The sequence below is a fragment of the Podarcis raffonei genome, chromosome 2 (assembly GCF_027172205.1).
Source record: "Podarcis raffonei isolate rPodRaf1 chromosome 2, rPodRaf1.pri, whole genome shotgun sequence".
NCBI classification, from domain to species: Eukaryota; Metazoa; Chordata; class Lepidosauria; order Squamata; family Lacertidae; genus Podarcis; species Podarcis raffonei.
In genome coordinates this window covers 114,197,569-114,204,861 of record NC_070603.1, presented here as the reverse complement: position 1 = coordinate 114,204,861, position 7,293 = coordinate 114,197,569, and positions in this window count along the sequence as shown.

Genomic DNA, 7,293 nt, shown 5'->3' with positions numbered 1-7,293 from the left:
AGCGTTCTTACAATACTTCATAGTTCTGCAGAAACTTAAGATTTTATTTATATATTTTTTGCATTCTCACATGCAATGTCTTGAAGGGTTGGTTTGGTTTTTTTTTTGCCATGTAGATAATATAGGATAAGGGATAAGGAAATGTTTTTGGCATGAATATTTATTTTTATCATATGGAAAGCTGAAGCCGTACACATTTTGGATCTGGCTTGAATTAGTAGAAGTAAGTGTCCCCCAAATTTCTGATGGCCAAGGCATGCTTTTAGTTGTTGTTGCTGCTGTTGTTGTTGTTAAAATTGGAAGCGCAGGTGCTGTTGTTACACCTGAAAACCTTTCCTTCGGAATGTGTACGAGTCAGAACAGAGAATCTCACCCCTTGAATTTCTGCATGAGCTGCTGTCATCTAGGCCTACCTCCTGATATAAAAGTAAGACTTCTGGAACAGCCGCCATTGCTGCAACCTACATTTAAAGCACACAGCTTCCCGCAAAGAATCCTGGGAACTGTGGTTTGTTGAGGGTGCTGGGAATTGTAGCTTGGTGGGTGTAAACTACGGCTCCCAATGGTTTGTCCAATGATTTTCCAATCATGCCTGGTGCAGAGACAGGGCCGAATTGTTTTATCCTATCTGCTTGCCTCCCATATCTGGATTTGGAGGAAAGACGCGCTAGACCAGTTAATCATTCAAGGTGTTTGGTGGGGGTTCACACAGGCTTGCTCGTAGGGTGGCAAGTTGTGAACTACCCTGAGGTGGATGGCGAGTCTGTGGCAATGAGTTCCCTACACAACCACCCAACCCACTTCCAGAAGGATTGTGGGGGCCGCGTGATCTGGTTGTGTGGCAAGGAGATCTGGCGGCTGCTCAGCATGAATCTGGTACTTGCTTGTGTCCTCAGCGTGGCATAAGTTACCTCTGAGCAGCTGCTGAAACCCTTTTCAGATTGGGGTTGCTGCAATTTGGGGGCTGCTTTTGAAGAGGGTATGTACATTTCTAACTGCAATCCAGACACTACAGTCCTATTTTTCTCAATCTCTTATCCAATGTGGGACTCAAACCCACAACCCTGAGATTCAGAGTCTCGTGCTCTACCGAATGAGCTATCCCAGCCTAGTTACAATGTGGGAATGACTCGGCTAATGAGTCCCATCAGCAAAAGCCATGTGCATGGGCTTCGGCTTTTGTAATAGGGCTCCCCCTCTATTCACCCTCAAAATTGGCTTGGGGTGGTGGCGGCAGAGAGGTCAAATAAAACAGCACACAAGAGGAGGTGATTGCTCCATGTGGCCAAAATGCTTGCTGGGACAGATCGATCTTAGTGCAACGTTGAGTTGGCATCTGTTTTGTCTCGGGACATTGAATTCCTCCCATTAAGTTCCTTGAGAGTCTGAGCAGAGGAGACCATTTGCAGAAGAGGTGATCCTGGCATTGCATCCTTGAGAGGAAGTGAGAAGAGTGCATGAAAATGATAAAAAAGTGAGTTTCCCCCACAATGTAAAGCTATTGTTTCTCATTTTCCCATGTTCTAATAGCACATATCTGTGAATAGCACATGATCTATGAGACTTAGAGGAACTATTACAGCCCCTGTGGTTTCTTTCTTTCTAAATCTTATTTGCATCCCTGAAAAGCTTTAATATAATCTGCATTTCTCACGCTGACTTATGTGAGGTTCCTGCCTCCCCTCTTCTGTTTAGGTCCATTGTAGCTTGTGTCTGCAAACGTAGGTACAGTTTAGAGCAGGCATAGGCAAACTCCAGCCCTGCAGATGTTTGGGACTACAATTCCCATCATCCCTAGCTAACAGGACCCAGTGGTCAGGGATGATGGGAATTGTAGTCCCAAACATCTGGAGGGCCGGAGTTTGCCTATGCCTGGTTTAGAGTGAAGACAAAAGGAAACTTTTATTTTCTTTTTTAGAGTGGTGGGGTTGCTCCCTAAGTACACTTCGCTACATTTAGTCGAGACATTTTCTTTCCCCTGCAAGGCCAGACTCAGGAGGTGTGGGGGATACAACTGTTTCAGGCTTGAACTGGAAAATCACATGTGGGAAGCGATTGGTTGGTTTCCCATCATGTCACCAAGGTCACAACATAAAACCTCACACCATTTTAACAACTTTAGGCTCTCCCAAGGAATTCTGGGGACTGTAGTTTGTCAAGGGTGCTGGGAACTGTAGCTCTGTGATGGGTAAACTATAGTTCCCAGGATTCTTTGGGGGGAAGCCATGACGGTTAAAGGCGATTTAAAAAATGTGCTTTAGATGTACAGTGTGACAGGGATGTAAGAAATCGTTTTTCGTCAACTGCTCTCTGCAGAAAGAAAACATTAGGCGATAAAGGAACCCAAAAAATCTATGAACATTCACGTAGCATTTCTGAAGAATTAAAAAGCAGTTCAAAGTGAGAGCTGCTATTCAATTGGTTGGCATGCCCAACCCTCATTTTAGCTGTGCTTTGGGCCTTATCTCACAACTGCCCTCTGTTTTTTTATGTTCTGCCTTTACCTTTTTACATGTCCCGTTGAACTTTTATGAGTATAAATTCCTCGGCCTAGAGTTCCCTTACTGCCCGCTGGGACTGTTTACATATTTATGGTTTAAAAGAACCTTATTTATTGCTGGTAAGTTCTAAGCATGGCTTGTCTGATTGGGGGAGCGAGCAGAGTTCGTCTCCTCCAAAAAATACCCCAACCCTGTGAGAAATTCTTCCTCTGCCTTAGGGTCAGGCACAGTTTTGTCAATGGGGTTACACATGGCCTTCTTATGTGGCCAAAAGGGGCCGGTTGCCTTCCCTGGCATCTAAAGTCTCTCTGTATTTATATGAATAAAAGCAATTTGTTCCCAAGAAGAAAATGTGCATTTCTGTGTGTTGTGTTCTGAGGAGTCACTTGAAAAGGGGAAAGAGGTGGGGGGGGGACATAAAAAGCTGCTGTTATGAGAGAGAAAAACACTGCTCCTTTTCCCTTATGGGGTACCCAAGAGCCCGTATAGAGTCCTTTTGTAGGTTCTCTATCAGTACGAGAAAATAACAGAGGCCAACCGGAGAATATTGAGAAGCAAAGCAGCTAGTAAGCCTGATCTTGATTGAACTGTTGCAACAGGGTGCTCCCCTCACATGCAGGAAAGAAGGAGGACCCCAAACAAAGGTGTGCCCGCCCTTATATAGACATTTTAAATTGCCCGCCCTGGAGTCCAAGACCACCACCCTCCGAAACATCATACCTACATCACAGAAGAGGCGGTCTACAGCAGAAATCTGAGTGCGTTGTTTATCTCCTGTCTGGCAAGTTACCTGATTGCATTATCTGGGTTTTGGCCACTCTTTCGTTATTATAACTACTCAATTCCTGAATCTAGGTCACAGGTCACAGGCTCACACCCTGTTCATATCTTGAATGCACCCTTAAGACAGGATTTGTGAGGACAGGAGACAATGGGGAGGTTTCCCGCTTTGACCTTGCAGAGAAATATTTGAGGTCAATTTGTTCAGGACCTTTTCTGTGGGGTTTCAGACATCTGGTTTATATATACAGTTATGAACATTTATTTTTTTAATATATTAACTTAAAATTCTTATAACACTGCCTTTTTACCAAGTCGGCTCACTGCATCTAGATTAGTATTGTCTACACTGACTGGCAGCCGCTGCTCTCCAGGGGTTCAGAAAGAAGCTTCCCCCTGCCCTCCCTAGAAATGCTGGGAATTGAAGGTTCATGCAAAGCAATGGAATTTGCTTGGGCTTAAGCTATGGCCCAGGGATGCAGGTGGCGCTGTGAGTTAAACCACAGAGCCTAGGACTTGCTGATCAGAAGGTCGGCAGTTCGAATCCCCGCAACGGGGTGAGCTCCTGTTCCTCGGTCCCAGCTCCTGCCAACCTAGCAGTTCGAAAACACATCAAAGTGCAAGTAGATAAATAGGTACCGCTCTGGTGGGAAGGGAAACGGCGTCTCCGTGCGCTGCTCTGGTTTGCGAAAAGCAGCTTAGTCCTGCTGGCCACATGACCCGGAAGCTGTACGCCGGCTCCCTTGGCCAATAAAGCAAGATGAGCGCCGCAACCCCAGAGTCGGTCACAACTGGACCTAATGGTCAGGGGTCCCTTTCCTTTAAGCTATGGCATGGTCGGCGGTTCGAATCCCCGCGGCGGGGTGAGCTCCCATCTTTCGGTCCCAGCTCCTGCCCACCTAGCAGTTCGAAAGCACCCTTAAGTGCAAGTAGATAAATAGGTACCGCTTTATAGTGGGAAGGTAAACGGCGTTTCCGTGTGCTGCGCTGGTGCTTGCTCGCCAGAGCAGCTTCGTCACGCTGGCCACGTGACCCGGAAGTGTCTCTGGACAGCGCTGGCCCCCGGCCTCTTAAGTGAGATGGGCGCACAACCCTAGAGTCGGACACGACTGGCCCATACGGGCAGGGGTACCTTTACCTTTGGCCCACCTGTGGCCCTCCAGCGGAGGCAGGGCTAAAACTCCCATCATCATTCACAGCTGTTGCCAACCTGTTGCTCTCCAAATGCTTCCTACTCTCTTAGAGTCCACCAAGTTGCCTGCCGCCCTGGGGCACAGTGTCCCACCACCTGCTCCTGAAGGGCCTGGCTGCGGATTTTGTGCAGCAGACTACAATTCCCATCATCCCTGGTTCTTGTCCCTTCTGGCTGGGGCTGATGGGACTTGGAGTCCACCAACACTCAAAGGGTCTCCCCCCTCTCCATTGCCTGCACATGGGGTGGGGTGGGGAGGAGGGCTTGTATACCATCTCCACACACCCCCCTCCCCAGGCAGAAGGATGCTTGGACCTGGCTCTGCTTCCCGATCAATAATAAAAGTAAAGGGACCCCTGACCATTAGGTCCAGTCATGACCGACTCTGGGGTTGTGGCGCTCATCTCGCTTTACTGGCCGAGGGAGCCGGCGTACAGCTTCCGGGTCATGTGGCCAGCATGACTAAGCCGCTTCTGGCGAACCAGAGCAGCGCACGGAAACGCTGTTTACCTTCCCGCCGGAGCGGTACCTATTTATCTACTTGTACTTTGACGTGCTTTCAAACTGCTAGGTTGGCAGGAGCAGGGACCGAGCAACGGGAGCTCCCCCCCTCGCGGGGATTCGAACCGCCGACCTTCTGATCGGCAAGTCCTAGGCTCTGTGGTTTAACCCACAGTGCCACCCGCATCCCTCCCGATCAATACCTGTGCTTTAAAGTAATTGGGAGTAAACAGCACATAGAATCATAGAGTTGGATGGGAGGATCACCTGGAATATTCAGCTGCCCCATACAGGGATTGAACTTACAACCTTGACATGATCAGCACCACGCTCTAACCAATGGGTAGGCAAACTAAGGCCTGGGGGCCAGATCCGGCCCAATCGCCTTCTCAATCCAGCCCGTGGACGGTCCGGGAATCAGTGTGTTTTTACATGAGTAGAATGTGTCCTTTTATTTAAAATGCATCTCTGGGTTATTTGTGGGGCATAGGAATTCGTTCATTCCCCACCCCCCAATCTAGTTCGGACCCCCACAAGGTCTGAGGGACAGTGGACTGGCCCCCTGCTGAAAATTTTTGCTGACCCCTTCTCTAACCACCTGAGCTATCCAGGCTGGTGGGTGTCAGTAACTCTCCAGGTCCACTAGATGGTGGTCTAGGATCACCAACTGTCTTGACGTCTGTTCCACATTTTAAACTTCATTCTGGATTCCCACCTCTCCTAAAATCCCAAAAGGAAAAAGAAGTGGGGTGGTTAAAAGCATCCCTTAGCTTAGGCTGGGAGTGTGGCTTCCCCTGCTTTCCTCAACCCGTTCTGGACGGCAACTCCCAATACGGCCGAAGGGAGTTGTAGTCCAAAGCATCCAGAGAACAGCAGGTTGGCGAAGCTGGGCCAGTGAGCTTCGTTGCTGAGTGGAGATTTGAACCTGGCTCTCCCTGGCCATCTGGGACGCGGCTGGCACTGTGGGTTAAACCACAGAGCCTAGGACTTGCCGATCAGAAGGTCGGCGGTTCGAATCCCCACGACGGGGTGAGCTCCCGTTGCTCGGTCCCTGCTCCTGCCAACCTAGCAGTTCGAAAGCATGTCAAAGTGCAAGTAGATAAATAGGTACCGCTCCAGCGGGAAGGTAAACGGAGTTTCCGTGTGCTGCTCCGGTTCGCCAGAAGCAGCTTAGTCATGTTGGCCACATGACCCGGAAGCTGTACGCCGTCTCCCTCGGCCAATAAAGCGAGATGAGCACCGCAACCCCAGAGTCGGCCATGACTGGACCTAATGGTCAGGGGTCCCTTTACCTTTACCTCTCTGGCCATAGCCCAGGGCAGGGGACCCTTTGGTCATCCTGATGTTGTTGAACTACAATTCCCATCAGCCCCAGCAAACCTAACCCAATGGCTAGGGATGGTGGGAGTTGTAGTTCAGCAACATCACACCTGCTCTAACCACTCCATCATGCTGCCTCTTATACAATCCACCCAGCTACCGTGCTGCCGCATTAATTGATGAATAAAAGAACTTTAAATTGAGAGCAGGAAGGCAGTTCCCAAGCCACCGGCTCCAGTGCATGGATGTATTTTTTAACTGGGGAGGAAAGCAAAATGCTTTCACAGATACTGTACTTTATTGATGAATCATCATTCTGCACTTTTTATAACTGCAATGAAAATGAAAGTAATTAAACGAGGAAGCTTTCCGAGATGGTTCCCCCCCTTCACCTGAACAATGAGTTGTGATCTAACCCGTGACTAACTTTCCCCAGTCCCTCCTCTCCCAGAGAACCCAGGCGTCCTGGCTCCCTGCCCTGCGGGAGTGGATTAGTTTTAGAAGCCAGTGGCCATTTTTTGCTTGTCACATTCCATAGTAGCAACCCATGCGTAAAAAGCAGGAAAGTCCAGCCTGAATAGAATTTACACTGATCGCTAAATAGACAGGAGGGAAGCGCCCGTGGTGGGTGGGGTGGAATCCAGGACTCCTGAGTTTTCTGGAGGCCAAGAGGGAAGCTGGATATCTCTTCCAACATTTATTGCGCGCGGGCACCCGGCTCCCCTTCCCTTTACGAATGAATGTCGCTTTCGCAGGGGAGGTTTGGGCGTGAGAGAATTCAGGGCCGACGGCTTACGTGGCTGGAGCGAATGTCAACACGAGTGAAAGGTGCGACGTGGCACAAAGTCCCGGCCCCACGCCCTGCCCGATCCTGCCTCCAGGTCAAGTCACTAGTCCTCGGTGAGGATACCAAGCGGCGTCGAGGCACCGCCGCCCCCTAGCGACCGGAGTGTGTCCGTCAAGCTGCGCCTTTTCCCCGCTCCATAGAGAGGTATCAGC